The following is a 17,736-nucleotide window of genomic DNA, read 5'->3' on the forward strand; positions in this document are numbered from 1 at the left end:
AAGTTGGCAACTGTGACAGCAGGATGCTATATAGATGTAAAGCAACATGGACTTTAGCAATAGATTGGCATGATGATGCCATGGAACATAGTATGATATAATTCAAGACATTATGTAATTTACAGGAAAATATATTTCTCTACTGGGAAAACAGTGACTAAATTATTGACAGATGTTAAGAGGATTTTGTCTTGTACAAACAGGTTATTATTGGCATTATCTAAACCTAGTCACATGCCACCCTTCAAATATGAACCCCCTTGCTGGAGTTAATAGTGTGTTTTCTCAGAGGGGAAAATGTGAGGACAATTAAGGGGCCTCACCAGTGGCTATATTTTCTTTTCACCCTTGAACCTTTCTTACTAGGTCAGTCACCATTAGCTGCAGTTCCATTTAACATCAGACATATAAAAATATCAAATCATATGAACCTTGTACATTTCCTGTCTTCAAGGATTTCTTCTTGCAGCAAAGATATTTGCCATCTGGTGAACCTCCATACGCATGAAATTATAATTAAATTGCCCCTAGTCCCATGCATTCTGTTTGTCAGAATGTTCTCTAAAACAGCCATTGAGTGGGATATAAAATTGGATTTTATAAAATGATTGGTTTGTTTGTTTTCCACTCCTTCACTAAAAATTAACACAATGAAAGACAGTGTAATAAGGTTTTAAGTTCAAGTGAAGAATGTTACACCTGTAAGTAATTAATTCATAAATATTAAATTACTTCATGATATAAACGTAGCATTTTATTTTTCCATTTTCACCTCCCTCCAAGTTTCCTTAACTCCACAGAAACACTTTCTGGCACTTTCCCAGGAGGTAGCATATACCTGGGTAACAGGCTCTTTGTAGAGCTGACAAATCAAAGGCAGTGAAGAGTTCAGGATGAGCCTAAACCTTGATGAAGACCTGAAGATTTTCCATCACTTCTCCTGATATAAACTTACAGATCTCTATGCCACAATCATTGTGTCATCTCAGCTGTGACATCTGAGTAAATAATTCACAATAAATAATATCACAGAGTATTGTTTTTGTTCTCTAACTGGATGAGTGTAATTCTTATAAACTATTTTAGAGGATAGCTTAATGGAGACACTTTAAGTCTTTCCCAGAGAGCTAGCATGAAAAAGCAGGTTTAGGGAATTTTTGTCAAATTTGACACATTTGCCTTTCAGGACCACAACAATTTTTCCTGCTGTAGCTTTCCCAATAAAACTGGACAACTGTAACATTTACTGGCTGGGCGCAGAGTTTTGTTTTCTGACATTCACACACAGTAACTGTTTTTGTGGGCATGGTCCTAGCTGTAATTGGCCTTTGCTTAATTGCCTCTGTAGCAGGGCTCTGAAGAAGGGCTGTGAGAGCCTGGTTCCCTTGCTATGGTAAGTACTGTCTTCTATAAAATGTACTAACAGCCTTTATGGATCATCGCCACACACTGAAGAGATATGGTTATAGCAGCAGCAGATGGAGACATTTTTCTGCCAAACAGACTTCTGAGCCCCAGGTAATGCAAGGGACCAGCCCTAACACCGACACCAGCATAGCTTCCTCATTACAGCCAGGCACTTCTGAGAGTCTTAAACCAAAACCAGCTGCCACAGAGAAATATAATAGTTTGCTGATTTTGACTGGGACAAGAAGATGCCCATTACACCCAGAGGAAGTACAGGTTGTCCACAGGCAAAAGAGCATCACTGAACATGCTAAGACAATGGCAAGCTCCCTTCAGCCAGCCTCTCTTTTGAGCACCCAGTGTGGCCTCTGCCCATATGAGGTCAAATCAATAGTGTCAGAGGAAGTCAGTATCAGAGCTGGGTTTAGGATGCTGGTTACTCTCAGTTCTGTAATGAGGTCACTACAACTGACATCTCACAATCGAGCATCCTACTCCCAGCTGTGACACTCACTTCCTCTGTGTCCTTGATCATGTCATGTGGATTTTTCTATCTTAGTTTTCCCATCTGTAAAACGAGGATACTAATATTTACCTTCTGTCTCATAGGGGCATTGTCACGATTAATCTTTTAAAGAGTGTAAAGCTCCAAGTTCTGTGCCTGCTAGTGAATATAACATTCCTCAAATCCTCCAAGGTATTTAAATACCGAACTCCCACTGATTTCAACTGGAGTTCGGTATTTAAATACCTTAGAAGGTATGGGCCTCTGCTTCTGTGAAAAACCTTTTTTCAGAACAGGTAATAATGCACAGGACCCCCCCCACATAAGCAGCTGGTTTAGCTTCTTCTTCCATACAGGAATCGAAAAGAAATGCAAAACTTTGTGTTCACAGTCATTTGTTAACTGTTCTTGTAACTGCACTATAAATATTAAGACCTCTGACACAACCTGAAAAAAAAAACTGTCCTTGCCATGTTTTCCTCACTTCCATTAATGCATCTACTGCATTGTTATTGGGTTTGTTGGGATAAATTAGCAATACATTTTCAGGCACATTTGGCAAGCTTAGACAAAAATAGGTTTCATATGTACTGAATAAACATCTTCTGCATGAATATCTCCTACACTTCAGCTGCTTCAATACAGTAGAGGTTTATTGACTTACTGCAAGCTACATTGGAATGATTGCTTCATATATTTTGATATGCTACATTACATCCTGTATCTTTTCTACATCTATAGCCCAGAGACTTATTGGAATCAATGCGTCTCAGATTCATAAAATTTACATGACTTTAAAAAAAAAAAGATTATTGTACAAAAATCCATCAACCTTGAGAAACTGCAGAGATGGGTGTTTTCTGTGCTGGAATACACTTTAGTTTTCTAATGCTACTCCTATGTATTTTCAGTCACAGTATAAATGTACAAATCTGGCAATTTTTAATAAAGAGGCATGAAACAGTTTTCAAACTGAGAATTAAAAAAAAAACAAATAAAATAAAACTGGATGGTTGGTAAAAAATGAGAGTAATATTCTTCAGACCTGGTGGGAAAGGGTTTCAGATGAATAACCTCTGATTTACAAAAGACTGTCCTACTTAGTCCACAAAAGCCGGGGAAGTTTTCTCCCATGAGTTTTGCCTTATGAACAGAAGATATCTAAAGCAAAGTGCTTCTAAACAGTGTTTTTACATATGATTGTTGAGTGCGGCAGACTGAGACAGATTGGGAGCAGAACTGACAAAGAAATATTGTCACTAAGTCAAGGCTAAAACAGAATTGAAAAGCCACTGGGATATCTGTTGTTCTCTAGCAAATGAAATAGAGGATTATTCCTAAAACCCAGTCTCCTCCCTTGCTCTGAATGAATATTTGACTTTTGCATGTAAGGAAAGGAGAAACAATGGGTTAGTTATTTATAAATATATAAAAATGTGCTCATTTAGTTCTCTGGGTGAATGTTCATTTGTTATAGAAATATCAATTAATACATGGGACTCAATGTCCAAAAATAAGACTGTCCCATATCTGCCCCACCAAAGTAAAGCTTCTCTCAACCTATCTATTCATTCTGTCCCTACACTGAAGCAGCTTTGGAGAATGTGTCAGGCTTGCTGTGTGACCTAAAGCTCAATACATTTGAGATTTGGAAAACCAATGGGAGAAAATCAATTCCACAGCTGATGATCCCTTCCTGTTAAACCAGTTTACCCATACAATGTTGCAAACAAATGTTGTTGAAAAGTTTTCTCTACAAAATCAAAGAGCACTGACCCTGGAGCCAGTGGAGTGAACTAGATGTTTGCATCGGAAGAAGCAACTGTCAATTTAAAATAAAAAATGAAAGGAGGCCTAATTTGTTGCATCACAGCATTTTCAGGCTCTAGTGTAATGTAAGGCCCTGAGAGAAGTATGGATGATCAACTATTGCAAGTGTCTAATTAAATTTTTCCACTCAATTTGAGTAATAACCATGTACAAGCAGGTGGCAAGATATGACTACTGCTTACCTTCTCCTTCTCTTTTCTCCCATTTCTGTTTTCTTTGTCCAACTGTTGTATACACTCTTTGGGGCAGGGACTGCCATTTTACTTTATGTCCACACCCTGTCTAGCAGAATAGAGCCCCGATCGGAGCATCTAGGTGATACATTAATAGTAATAAGTAATAAGACCATTGAACAGGACTACACATGAAATGTCTTTTTGGGGCTACTGCAATTCTGTCCTCTTGTAAGAAGATAGATCACTGCATTCCATGGGCCCGATTCTGCAGGGAAGCGGACCGTTTTGTTTTTTGTGTGTGACAAAATGTTTTTTGTAGAAAAATACCAATTTGCCTACACTGAAACTTTTTGCAGGAGGGGGTCAGTTTTGATGAATTTCTCAATTCATTTTTTTCTTAGAAAAACAAACGTTTTCAAATAGTCAAAATAGGATGTTCTGACATCTGCAGAATAATAAATTCTGGTTTTCCCATTTGAAAAGAATTTCTGTTTTGAAATTTAAGCTAATTCGAATTTAAAAAAAATAAACAGATTAAAAATGGTCAAAATAGAAAAGCATTCAGATTGACCCAAACTGAATTTTTTGGGGGGATTTCCAGTTTGCAAAAATATTTGCGATTTTGATTGTTCAGCCCAATTCAGGACAGGAATTGTTTTTTAATCTCAAAAATGTTCATGGGACAAAATACTACTTCCCACCCACTCTATTCTCCATTGACTTACACTTTGTGTAGTCACCTGCACCTGTGCAAAGTAAATGTCAAGTGCTACCTGATTAGAATGGTATTTTTGTACCCAAGTCTCACAGGTGTAAGTGACTATACAAAGTGTAAGGTAGTGGAGAGTCATGCCCTATGATTCCAGAAAGCAATATAATTTCCCATGTTGCATGATCCCATAATATAAAAGGTTTCAGAGTAACAGCCGTGTTAGTCTGTATTCGCAAAAAGAAAAGGAGGACTTGTGGCACCTTAGAGACTAATCAATTTATTTGAGCATGAGCTTTCGTGAGCTACAGCTCACTTCATCGGATGCATACTGTGGAAATTGCAGAAGACATTATATACACAGACACCATGAAACAATACCTCCTCCCACCCCACTCTCCTGCTGGTAATAGCTTATCTAAAGTGATCATCAAGTTGGGCCATTTCCAGCACAAATCCAGGTTTTCTCACCCTCCGCCCCCCCCCACAGACAAACTCACTCTCTTGCTGGTAATAGCCCATCAAAAGTGACCACTGTCTTCACTTTGTCCTTACCCATAACTATTTTACATTTGGGGACAATGTATACCTTCAGATCAGCGGCACTGCTATGGGTACCCGCATGGCCCCACAGTATGCCAACATTTTTATGGCTGATTTAGAACAACACTTCCTCAGCTCTCGTCCCCTAACGCCCCTACTCTACTTGCGCTATATTGATGACATCTTCATCATCTGGACCCATGGAAAAGAAGCCCTTGAGGAATTCCACCATGATTTCAACAATTTCCATCCCACCATCAACCTCAGCCTGGTCCAGTCCACACAAGAGATCCACTTCCTGGACACTACAGTGCTAATAAACAATGGTCACATCAACACCACCCTATACCGGAAACCTACTGACCGCTATTCCTACCTACATGCCTCCAGCTTTCACCCTGACCACACCACACAATCCATCGTCTACAGCCAAGCTCTGCGTACAACCGCATTTGCTCCAATCCCTCAGACAGAGACAAACACCTACAAGATCTCTATCAAGCATTCTTACAACTACAATACCCACCTGCGGAAGTGAAGAAACAGATTGATAGAGCCAAAAGAGTTCCCAGAAGTCACCTACTACAGGACAGGCCTAACAAAGAAAATAACAGAACGCCACTAGCCGTCACCTTCAGCCCCCAACTAAAACCCCTCCAACGCATTATTAAGGATCTACAACCTATCCTGAAGGATGACCCAACACTCTCACAAATCTTGGGAGACAGGCCAGTCCTTGCCTACAGACAACCCCCCAACCTGAAGCGAATACTCACCAACAACCACATACCACACAACAGAACCACTAACCCAGGAACCTATCCTTGCAACAAAGCCCGTTGCCAACTGTGCCCACATATCTATTCAGGGGACACCATCACAGGGCCTAATAACATCAGCCACACTATCAGAGGCTCGTTCACCTGCACATCCACCAATGTGATATATGCCATCATGTGCCAGCAATGCCCCTCTGCCATGTACATTGGTCAAACTGGACAGTCTCTACGTAAAAGAATAAATGGACACAAATCAGATGTCAAGAATTATAACATTCATAAACCAGTCGGAGAACACTTCAATCTCTCTGGTCACGCAATCAGAGACATGAAGGTCGCTATCTTACAACAAAAAAACTTCAAATCCAGAGTCCAGCGAGAAACTGCTGAATTGGAATTCATTTGCAAATTGGATACTATTAATTTAGGCTTAAATAGAGACTGGGAGTGGCTAAGTCATTATGCAAGGTAGCCTATTTCCCCTTGTTTTTTCCTCCTCCCCCCCCCGACGTTCTGGTTAAACTTGGATTTATGCTGGAAGTGGCCCACCTTGATTGTCATGCACAGTGTGGGGAGAGTGGTCAGTTTGGATGAGCTATTGCCAGCAGGAGAGTGAGTTTGGGTGTGTGTGTGTGGGGGGGGGTGGTGAGAAAACCTAGATTTGTGCTGGAAATGGCCCACCTTGATTATCATGCACATTGTAGGGGGAGTGGTCACTTCGGATGAGCTATTACCAGCAGGAGAGTGAGTTTGTGTGTGTATGGGGGTGGGGGAGTGAGAAAACCTGGATTTGTGCTGGAAATGGCCCACTTTGATTTTCATGCAGGTTGTAAGGAGAGTGGTCACTTTGGATAGGCTATTACCAGCAGGAGAGTGAGTTTGTGTGTGTGGTTTTTGGAGGGGGGTGAGGGGGTGAGAGAACCTGGATTTCTGCAGGAAATGGCCCACCTTGATTATCATACACATTGTGAAGACAGTGGTCACTTTTGATGGGCTATTACCAGCAAGAGAGTGAGTTTGTCTGTGGGGGGGCGGAGGGTGAGAAAACCTGGATTTGTGCTGGAAATGGCCCAACTTGATGATCACTTTAGATAAGCTATTACCAGCAGGAGAGTGGGGTGGGAGGAGGTATTGTTTCATGGTGTCTGTGTATATAATGTCTTCTGCAATTTCCACAGTATGCATCCGATGAAGTGAGCTGTAGCTCACGAAAGCTCATGCTCAAATAAATTGGTTAGTCTCTAAGGTGCCACAAGTCCTCCTTTTCTTTTTTTGATAATATAAAAGGAATATGGCTCAAATGCTGAAACAACAGCTTCACTCCTGATTTATTGTCAGTTAATGAATTCCCAGGGGAGCCACAACTCATAGGAAAAGAGCAAGATTTTTAAAAAAAATATATAATCTTGAAGGGGAGCCAAGAAAAACTCTGTTATGATTAACATCCGGTCTCAGAGCAAATGGCATCTATGGAACATAGGCATGGAATATAGGAAAGCAAGATCAATTGAACTGTGCCCACTTGAGGAAAGAGCAAAACTTTGTTGCTGAGGTAGACTTTACTGAAAAGATATTCCATGACCAGGGAGCGCTGTTTTCTCTATTAACTGATCTGAGGTCATTTCATTGTTAACATAACATTTTTCAAGTTAATTGCACAATTAATGGGAAAACGCACCAACAATTAAATATAGCACGGTTTAAAAATAGATGGACACCTAAAAAGTTCTAAAAGTCACTACTAAAATTAGTATTAAGGGTAGCCTTGTAAATAACATCTATTCCAAATGCAAAACCCGAAACACTCTTAAAAGAGGTTAGAAAAGGGACAAGAAATCTTAAAATAAAAGCAGATTTTCCATAAAATTAGTCACATTTATCCAGTCATTTGTAAAGACTGAGGGCATGTCTACATTACAAGGACCTTATCATCATAGACATAGCCTACACTGACAGAAGAGGTTTTTCCATCCGAGTAGGAACACCACCTCCCTGAGTGACGGTAGGTAAGTGGACAGAAGCATTCTGCACTGGGCATTAGGGTAGCACAGCTACATTGCTTAGGGATTTGGATCAAGCCTAAGACTTGGTCTGCACTTAAAAGACATCACCAGAGCTATGTTAGTGAGGGGTGTGAAAAACACACACCTGGTACAAAGCTATGCTGGCAGAACCCCCAATGTAGATGCAGCTGTGTTGAAAGAGGAGTGCTTCTGTTGATGTAGCTAACATTATTTTGGGGAGGTGGTGTTCACACACTGATGGAAAAACTCTATTGGTGCAAACTGCATCTACACTATGGGGCTATGCTGGCATAGCTATGCTGACATAGGCTTTGTAGTGTAGACGTAGCCTAAGTAAACTAGAAGAACAAGCAAAATATTCAACCAGTATGTCTGCCCACATTTAGCTTCTGTCAACGAGACATCATTTCCTTGCCAAATGTGCTGTGCTTGCAGTCGAACTAGTTCTCCCAGGGTTGGTATATAATAAAGTACAAACTCAATGGAGAATTTATTTTTCTGCTGAAATTCAAACTAGAACAAGCAGATACTACAGTGAGATAAGAAATGCTCCTGCTATGTTGTGCAGCTGCACGGTGTTTCTGCCGTATTCAGTGTGGGAAATATTCCCTGGCTTTCGAAGTATAAGCAGTGTGCCAGCAAAGCTTTTGCATGTATCTTTGTGTCTTCAGCTATCTGAAAAGTAGCTACACTTAAGTGGATGTTGAAGAAAAGGACCCATGGAGACCGTGGAATTAATGGCAAGTTGGATACAGGTAAGAAACAGAGTTGAGGTGGTGTTACAGTCGCTCATGCTGTGAATTCCTTAAAGTGGCTGGGGTCTTGAGCAAAATAACGGGATGGAATTTTCCATTTACAAAGTGCCTTGGCAACATCTGAACCTTGAGTTTATTCTTCCCTGCTTTTGGAGGCTAACGGTGCACTTTTTGTTCAAACAGCATCAATAACCATAAAGGAAGAGAGAGATGCCCTTGTAACTTGGTTTAGCAAATGATCTTACAGAACCAATAACACGGAATGCTGAGCCCTAATAGTTTCTTTTTAATTTTAATTATGTTGCTGTTTCTCTTGTGTCACTGGGATCTGGTCTAAACACTAAGCGTTTCTTACCTATATCTATTTATCTTAGGCATTTATATGGCCCCAACTATTGTAGTATCTGAGCATCTCACAATCTTTTTAATGTTAAGTGGAGAAGTACTATTATCCTAATTTTACGGATAGGAAACTAAAACAGAGAGAGACTAAAGGGCCAGATTTTTAAAGGTGTTTAGGCACCTAAAGATGCAGATAGGTGACACAGGATTTTCAAAAGTGACTAAGTGTTCAGGAGTTAGGTGGTTAACCTGCTTTGGCATTTCTGAAAATTCCACTCAGCACTTAGCTGCATCTTTAGGTCCCTAAACGCCTTTAAAAATCTGGCCCTAAGTGCTTTGCCCATGGTCAGACAGGAAGTTTGTGGACCATAATTGTGGGTGCCTCAGATTGTTACTTTCATGGAAGGGAAGACATCAAAAACATGACAAGAGGAATCAAAAACAAAGGAATGTGGGAATTTAGCTGTGATAAACAAATGCATGCCGAATGTTGCACATAATGAGTGAGAACAATACCCTTCAAAGCACTGTTGTATGGTACCAGAAGTCAGTGACTTGAGAGAATTGCTTTCTAAAAGGATAAAATGTACTGCATAATATTCCATTACAGTTTTAAACTGCTATTTTTCTGCTCTGTTTACAATGCAGACTTTCCCCTGAAATTGTAATTGAATGATGTACATGCTTATAGTTACACCATGCTTAACAGAGGCCAACTATTTCTGCAAAGTGAATGGAACAGATTATGAACCCAGTTCAGTGCTGGGAAGCACTGGTGTGGTGTGAGATGGTGAAGTCGGTGAGTGTGAGAGATGCAGATGTCCAATGAAATGATATAGACAGAAGTGACGGATTTAAGAGAAAGATGAGTCTGAAGTAAGAACTGATGCTGAGGACTAAGACTATTGAAAAAAACCACGACAGAAAATGAGGGGAAATAGTAGGATTGACTGAGAAAAAGGAAATATTAACAATTAGAAGTTATATAGGGCCAAGATTTTCAGAAATGATCAGTTATATTTGATGCCTCCATTTATGGCTGTCCAACCCGAGGCAACTTAAAGGGGCCTGATTTCCAGAAAGTACTGAGGATTCACACTGAAAACCTGGCCTCTAAGATGCTCCTTCCCATAGGCTAAGTGGCAATTTTAGTGAGAAGGGCAGGTGGAGGAGAATCGAGGCACGTCTCTTTCCCACCCTGATTTCTTTCATTCAGCATGAGAAATACATCATTCCCCTACAAAGTTTACTAAGCTATTATGCACTGACCCACTAGAACCCTGGCAGTCTCTTGATGGAGTGCATTATACATTCTAGTGTGCACGCATAGAGTACATTTTAAAACCGCTATAACTTTGACAAATTACAACCGATCTTCACCAGACCATCAAATGGAATGGAACATCTGTGATGTAGGAATTCTCACGGCCAAATTTCAAGTCTCTACCACCTACTGCTGAGGAACTAGAACCTCTCAAAATATCTAACAATATTTTACCAGACAAAAATTGCATTATAGGAATGTTATAACTGTCCCCAAATCCAGTGATAGAAACCCAGGACATTCAGAGATGAGATTAAATTTAAAAGCAATCCAAACACATTGAGGTATGGAAATGAACACTTAGGGCACCCAGACAACCTTAACTTTGTCCTGTAGCAACACCATGCAATAACCATATAGTTATGATTAAGGAATTGTAATGGTCCCAGTTTCAACTGATTTTTAAAGACACATTAGATTTTTTCCCTTTCATGGTGTCAATTCAACACAGTTAAGGTTGTTTGTGTGACGTAACCATGCAATAGTATCACAATCTGACCGAAGGGTTCTGATTCTGCCAGCCCCTCTTAAATACTCCTACCGATTGTAATGGGGCTATTTGTGAATCAGGGTGGTACTCAGCATGAGTAAGACAGGTGGAATCTGGCCAAAGGATTCAGGTAGAGAATGGAGAAATGAAGGTTAAACAATTTAAAATTATGTGTCCTCATAGTGCAAGCAAATTTTATATATTCTGAACTCTTCAGATAGAGATTGAGGTAGGGTAAGAAGTAAGAAAGAGGGAAGACAGAAATGAACATCAACTATAGAAAACAAGGTAAAAGAATTGGGTTCTTGAGAAAGAGGAGAGTGAGAATATTTGGGTAAACAAATAGCAATTCTTTGTCCACTCATCAGATTACAGATCCTAGGACCAAAGTCAGTTTCTGTACAGAATTCCCATCAATTTCCATGGAGTTCCATGCACAGAACAGAATGGTGCTATATACTCAAACGTGGGTTTCTTTGATTTATTCTCTAGGAAAACATACTTTCTTGAAGACCCACAAAAAGCTGCAATATAAAAGAATCAAGAATAAATTTTTACAGCAGCGTCTCACTTTGTGTGTGTGTAAATGTATTTTGTGCAAGCGAAGTTTAACATTGTAAGAAAAGGTGACTGCCATTTAGTTAATTTCCCTCAACAACAACAAACCAAACCTAAAACTAAAATATACTCCTTAAGCAGCAAGCACTTTTTCCTGATTGAGCTGCTGCTTATGCCTCAAGCAAGATGCTTATAGTCTGAACATTTTTATGATAGCAAAAAAAAAAACAACAAAAAAAACCCAACACAATGCCAGAGACTCCAACAGCTGTGAGTCAAAACTAAATATCACATGGGTGTGATTGCCATGGAAACTAACTCATAAGCACAGGACAACTTAGAAAGGAGTGTGAAACATTTCCTCCTTGTCCACTCTCCCAATTTATTTATTAACCCGAGGGTGTTTGATGGTTACTTGCTCTGACTAAAATTAGACAATGGAGCTTTAGGTCCAAATTATATTTTTGATAAGCATTTGATCTCCGTTCAGCATTAATGGGATTGCACTGAGAGCAGAATCAAACAGACCATGTTCTTGTCTTTGTGTTAAAAAGGTTAAAAAGAAGTGCCACCAAAATCCAAATTTAGAATAGAAATGAGTTAATGTGCTACTTACACGATCAGGCCAATCAACCACCAAAAAAAAAAAAAAAAAAAAAAAAGTAGCAAGTGGCAAATGGTTAGAAACCTAGTCAAGATGCTAAATCCCATCAGACGCTTTATGGGAGGTGTTGGGGGAACACCCATTCTGCATTTTGCAATATCTTAGTGAAAGGCCACAGCATCCATTGTACTCTGAGATGAAGGGTGCATCACCCTACCTTGTGCACATGGCTGCTTCTTAGACGCTGAAACCTTTATATTTTGTAACACCAAGGTGAAGAAATTTGTTGGCAGCAAATTAATGTCATTGATAGTGACAACAAAATCCCCCCATACAGGTTACTTATGCCCAGATGAATAATGCAGGCAGGGTACAAAGTGTTAGGGTGAATGATATGTGCTAAAATGCCCACTAACTACTAAGCTCCATACTGGAAAACATCTCTATGGCTCTCTATGGAGAGACCTGCACAGGGGCCACTGGATTTTGTGTGATCCAGAAAAAGTAGTCATGGTTGTATCCATGCTGACTGTGGCTTTTCTGGGATACAGCTTATTCTGTCAAGAGGGACTCACGGAAATTCCTGAAGGAATGTTACCAAACAGATTAACATTTAATAGGGCTGTAGCACCTGGTGGAGAGGAACTGAGCATCCACATTTACCATTATAAAGAGGCTGACCACTGTGATAGAGCCCTCCCCCCCCCACCCTTCTACAGCAAGAGGCAAGAGCTTAGGTTGTTAGCTGTGTGTCTTAGTTCTCCCTAAAACCTCAGGAGAGGAACAATTTGCCAACCTGTCTGAAACTAAAAGCCAAAATGTTGAGTTCATTGATAAACACAGAATTTTAAATAGATGTTGGCATTCACTGATCACAGTATAGTGTGTGCTGTGATACCTAGGCACAAGGGCAGGACTTAACATGAGAATGGCAGTGTGCATTTTAATTCTAAATTCCTTGTTTGTGCTGTATTTAGCTCTTTACAATTAATTAGAGTTTTAATATTTGATTTCCTCACTTGTTTGTTTTTTACATGTTTATTTTAAAAGCACGGAGATCATCACAAAAATTAATCAACAGAACACAAAATTGCCAAGTAGTGCCTACCTCAAAAAAGTGCAACAGTAACTCCAGTGTGCAAGCCAGAATGGCATTCTATCAATAGTGGCAACAGGACAATTGAAGGCAGGCACATACATGTGTGTGTCAACGCAGCTGAAGCAGCATCGTTTTAAAAGCATGTCTAGGAGATCGGGGAACAATTATACAATGTAGCAAGAGTCAGACCAAATGGCATGGTCTATAAAGGTTCAATCTTACCGAGAGAGGAATAAAAAAACTCAACAGCCTCCTCAGCATGGGAAACCTCAATTGGATCAGTAAGACAGGCAGGGAGCCAATGAAAAGAGTAAATATGCTCTTGATACGTGTATCTAAACTGGACAGGTTGTGGTTCCAGATGGCCAAAAAAAAAATTGCATCCAGTCTGAACATTTTAAAAGTTTAATTTTATTAAAATGTCCTTACAGGGCCTGCCTGTGCAAGAAATGGAGTGGATGCCATTCTGTGCAGCTGCAGGTGGGAATGTGTTCATTGCTTTAATTTTTATTTTGAGTTTAGTTTTTTCTGGTTTCAAGCCGCAGCATGGTCCCTAGGCAGCCTTTCAGGTGGCAGTCCAACAGGATGTCTGAAAACAAGGCTGGAGCATCCCGGGGGGCCTGTTTAACTGAGGATGCACAGACGGCTGGGAAAGTTCTGTTCCCATGTCAGTCAAAGCATGCAGAGTGCCAGCTTGGAGGCCAGCCTGTCAGAATTTCAAACTGCCACCACGAAAGATATGAACTTTGTACATGAGCCGAGTAGGCAGCCGGCAGATGAGTATGCAGCGTGCAACAAAAAGTGTTTTCATTACAAACATGGAAATTACAGTTTTAAAGAATTTAACATGCAAAATAAAGCCTATATTTTAAAAATCATATTTAAGATAATCTTGCCTTGATTCCCATGGTACATTAGGACTGTGCTACTAGCTCTCAGACCTAGCACCATGGCCTTACTGGATTTGCCTAGGACAGAGAGTTGATCAGAGCCCAGTTGGACGTATTCCTGTGATGGTCCCCACTTGAAACTTCTCCTCCCATACTCTCAAAATGGCTCTGCTTGTGAGGGCTACCCAATGCACTACCCCTAAATGGTGCCTCCATTTGTAACCCCCACTCCTGAAACAAGCTTTGCTCAATGCTAATTTTAGGCTAGTATATTGCAGCTCTTAATAATGCTCTGTAAATCATTTGGGGTGGAGAAAGATAGCTTAGATCAGTGGTTTTCAAACTGTGGGTCACGACCCAGTACTGGGTTGTGGAACGTAAGGCACTGGGTTGCGGCGCCTCCAGTTAGCACTGCTGACCGGGCCGTTAAAAGTCCTGTTGGCGGTGCTGCCTGGCTAAGGCAGGCTAGTCCCTACCTGTTCTGACACTGTGCTGCGCCCTGGAAGCAGTCAGCAGCAGGTCCAGCTCCTAGGTGGGGGGGCCACAGGGTTTCACGCGCTGCTTCCGCCCCAAGCACCAGCTCCGCACTCCCATTGTCAGGGAACTGGCCAGTGGGAGCTGCGGGGGCGGTGTCTGCAGCCAGAGCCACACAGAGCCTCTTGCATGCCTCCGCCTAGGAGCCAGACCTGCTGCTGGCTGCTTCCGGGTTGCAGAGTGGTCTGCAGTGCCAAGACAGGCAGGAAGCCTGCCTTAGCACCGCCGCTTTGCCGCTGACCAGGAGTCACCCGAGGTAAGCCCGCGCAACCACACGCCCCAATCCCCTGCCCCAGCCCTGAGCCCCCACCAATCCCCTCATTCCTGGCCCCAGCCCAGAGCCTGCACTCCCAGCCCAGAGACCTGCCCCCCTCCCACATCCCAACCCCTTGCCCCAGCCCAGAGCCCCAGCCCATACCCTGAACCCCTCATTTCTGGCCCCACCCCGCAGCCCTCACCCCAAACCTCTGCCCCAGCCCTGAGCCACTCCCACACCCCAAACCCCACATCCCCAGCTCCGTTGGGTTGCGGGCATCAACAATTTTTCTTCAACTGGGTCGCCAGAAAAAAAGTTTTAAAACCACTGGCTTAGATTACATAAAAATAGCTCTGAATATACATCCCATCACCTCTTCTGGGGCAGGTCTTACAGTTTCTCATTTGGGCTTTGTTGTCAGTATGTTTAAATGCTCTGAATTCTGAAGCTTCCATGCATTCCACATTGGGTGTCACTAACAGGGAAGACACAGAACTCAGTAGTTTTAAAAATATCGAGGCAAAGAAGACTAAGCACAAAGACTGACAGGTGCCCCAACAAATCTGCTGCTGTTGAGTGCTGCCTGGGGAGCACTTCAGAATTTTATTTTCAAGACCTTTCACAATTTTGCTCTCACAGGGGAAGAGGAAGCATGTGGAACTTTAAACCTCCAGCTCCAAAAGTCTGGGAATGGTGGAGTGAGCATACAAAGACACCCACAAAGATTTTTCCTGTCTGTAGAAGAGCTTGGAGCCTTCCTTTGAAGAGATTGCCACTACGTGCTGTGGAAGAAGACTGATGGTAGAGTGGTTGAGGCAACAAGGAAGGATAGCCTGTGGGAGTTTAGCTTTCTTTGAGGTCATTCATAAAGGGTTTCTCTGACTTTTTATCAGTCTCACCTAGAATAGTCACTAGGGATTATAACTGAATACATGCATATTTCTTGTAAGAGCACCAGGGACAGTCTTCAGTGCAAACGAGAAAGAAATCAGGAAGCTGTCACCTTATGAGCAATGTTGGTAAATATGTGGTCACTCACAATGCCCCTTTCAGTGTATGATTCACTCAGCCATGTTTGGTACGCTGATGTGAAATGGTAATAAATGGTTGACCCACATCACATTCTGTTAATTAAATGTGCACCATGAATCCCTTACCATAACCTGCCTGGGTACAAGTTAACCTCTAAATTACTCAGTAGATCATTATAACATGGAAGTCTGTATACATTAGGGTTGCGGAGAGATTGTTTTTTATTTTTCAGTTATGAATACCATAGATAGTAAGATAAAGTGGAATGACACTGAACAATAAATTAAATTAGGGAATGGTTAGCATCAATCAGTTCAGGTCTGTTGCCAAGGGAAATCTTGGTGTATCTCATTTTAAATTCTATTGAGCAAATGAATGTGTAATTTCCTTATCATGAACACTGGCTGATCTAAAGGAGCTTCAAGAGGTAAGGAGTGCTAATGGATCTTGGAATTGGATCCTAGCCATGGCAATGAGCCAGGAACTGAGCAACACCCATAATGGATGATCTATGTATGTAGAAGGAAGAATGGTATATTGGCATTGGTCATAGGCCCCTCTTTATGCTGCATTTCCTGTAATAACCATTCTTGTCTTTATAGTGGCCCTGCCCATTTCTGGCTACATTCAGGACCCTTTCTGACAACAACAGTACTGTTTAATGGCATTCCTTCAGCATTTTTAAAATCGGTTCCACTTTTGGTTTCATAGTTTTTAATGGAACCCAAAATTCATTTTGAGCAGTTCAGAAATAGTTCAGACCAAACTATGCGGCAGCAGCAATCACAGCTGTAATCTATGACCACAATTTTATGCACATGCACACAGACACACCACCTGCCTACTAAATGCTACTTCTGCTTACAGCTTACTCAGTCACACTTCAGTGCAGGAAAGCAGGGAAAAGAAGGTATTACTAACTTCCCTGACTAGTTACAAAAATGGAAGACAGTTCTGTTTCTTTTTGTATCAATAATAGAAAACAAAACTAGTGGGGCTGTAATTTGTGTTTGTCTCAGTTAGCTAGATATTGTTACCTAGCTAGCATTTGTTCAATAGGGCTGGGTTACATGACTGAAAACAATAATTTGTCTTCCAAGCTTGTTGACTCTAACAGCCCAACTTGCCATTCGTGCTTGATATGAACTGTTCAAAACGGAATAGCTGCCATGCAACTGATGGAGCTTAATGCTTATGTCAAATGGATATGTTCACAAGAACCATGAAACAGCATCTATGATTTTTATAAAGGCTGACTTACCTAGTACATTTGCTCAGTATTGCTGTAGATAGTTTTCCCATTAGTCAGGTGACAGGGTTTGATGGTGCAAAACACAGGTTTTTGGTCTGTGTTAGATGCCTTTCCAAATGTTTCCACTGTAGAGTGGGCTTCACTTCCATACCCAATAGAAAATGCATGGGTCTTGCCCGAGCCCAGCAGATCCCTGCAATCCATCATGAAACTCAAGGGACTTCCTGGATATACAGAGCCTTCTCTATGGAGTGAAACCTACAAATGGGAAACCAAGAATTGCTGGGAAGGAGACGGCCACTCGAAAAAGCGGGAGAAATCATGATAAAAGAGAGAAGAGAAAGACCAAGAAAGAACAGTGAAAGGCAGAGAGACACAAAAAGATGGGAATAAAGGAGAGAAAGAGAATGAGAAATGGGTGAGGAAGAAAAACAAAGGGAAGAAATAGGTTGCTTCTAAAGATGACCTTAATCATATTTTCCTCAGAATGTTACTGAATGCAACAATTAGCTTTACTAACTGTGTTCATTGCTTCGTAAGAATCACACCCTATCCTCCATGAAAAATTCCCACTGACATAAATGAGATTTCTACTGTGCATTGAGAGTGGTTTATGGCTCTAACATC

At 41.2% G+C, this 17,736-nt stretch overlaps 1 long non-coding RNA gene across 1 annotated transcript; it reads left to right on the forward strand.

Moving 5' to 3' along the window:
• Positions 1 to 8,565: 8,565 nt before the first annotated feature.
• LOC141983811 (uncharacterized) lies at positions 8,566 to 16,036 on the forward strand. Its single transcript, XR_012638520.1, has 3 exons — positions 8,566 to 8,728; positions 13,577 to 13,625; positions 15,465 to 16,036. It is a non-coding gene; the product is annotated as an uncharacterized LOC141983811 (long non-coding RNA).
• Positions 16,037 to 17,736: the final 1,700 nt, after the last annotated feature.

Source organism: Natator depressus, chromosome 3 (assembly GCF_965152275.1).
Source record: "Natator depressus isolate rNatDep1 chromosome 3, rNatDep2.hap1, whole genome shotgun sequence".
Lineage (NCBI taxonomy): Eukaryota > Metazoa > Chordata > Testudines > Cheloniidae > Natator > Natator depressus.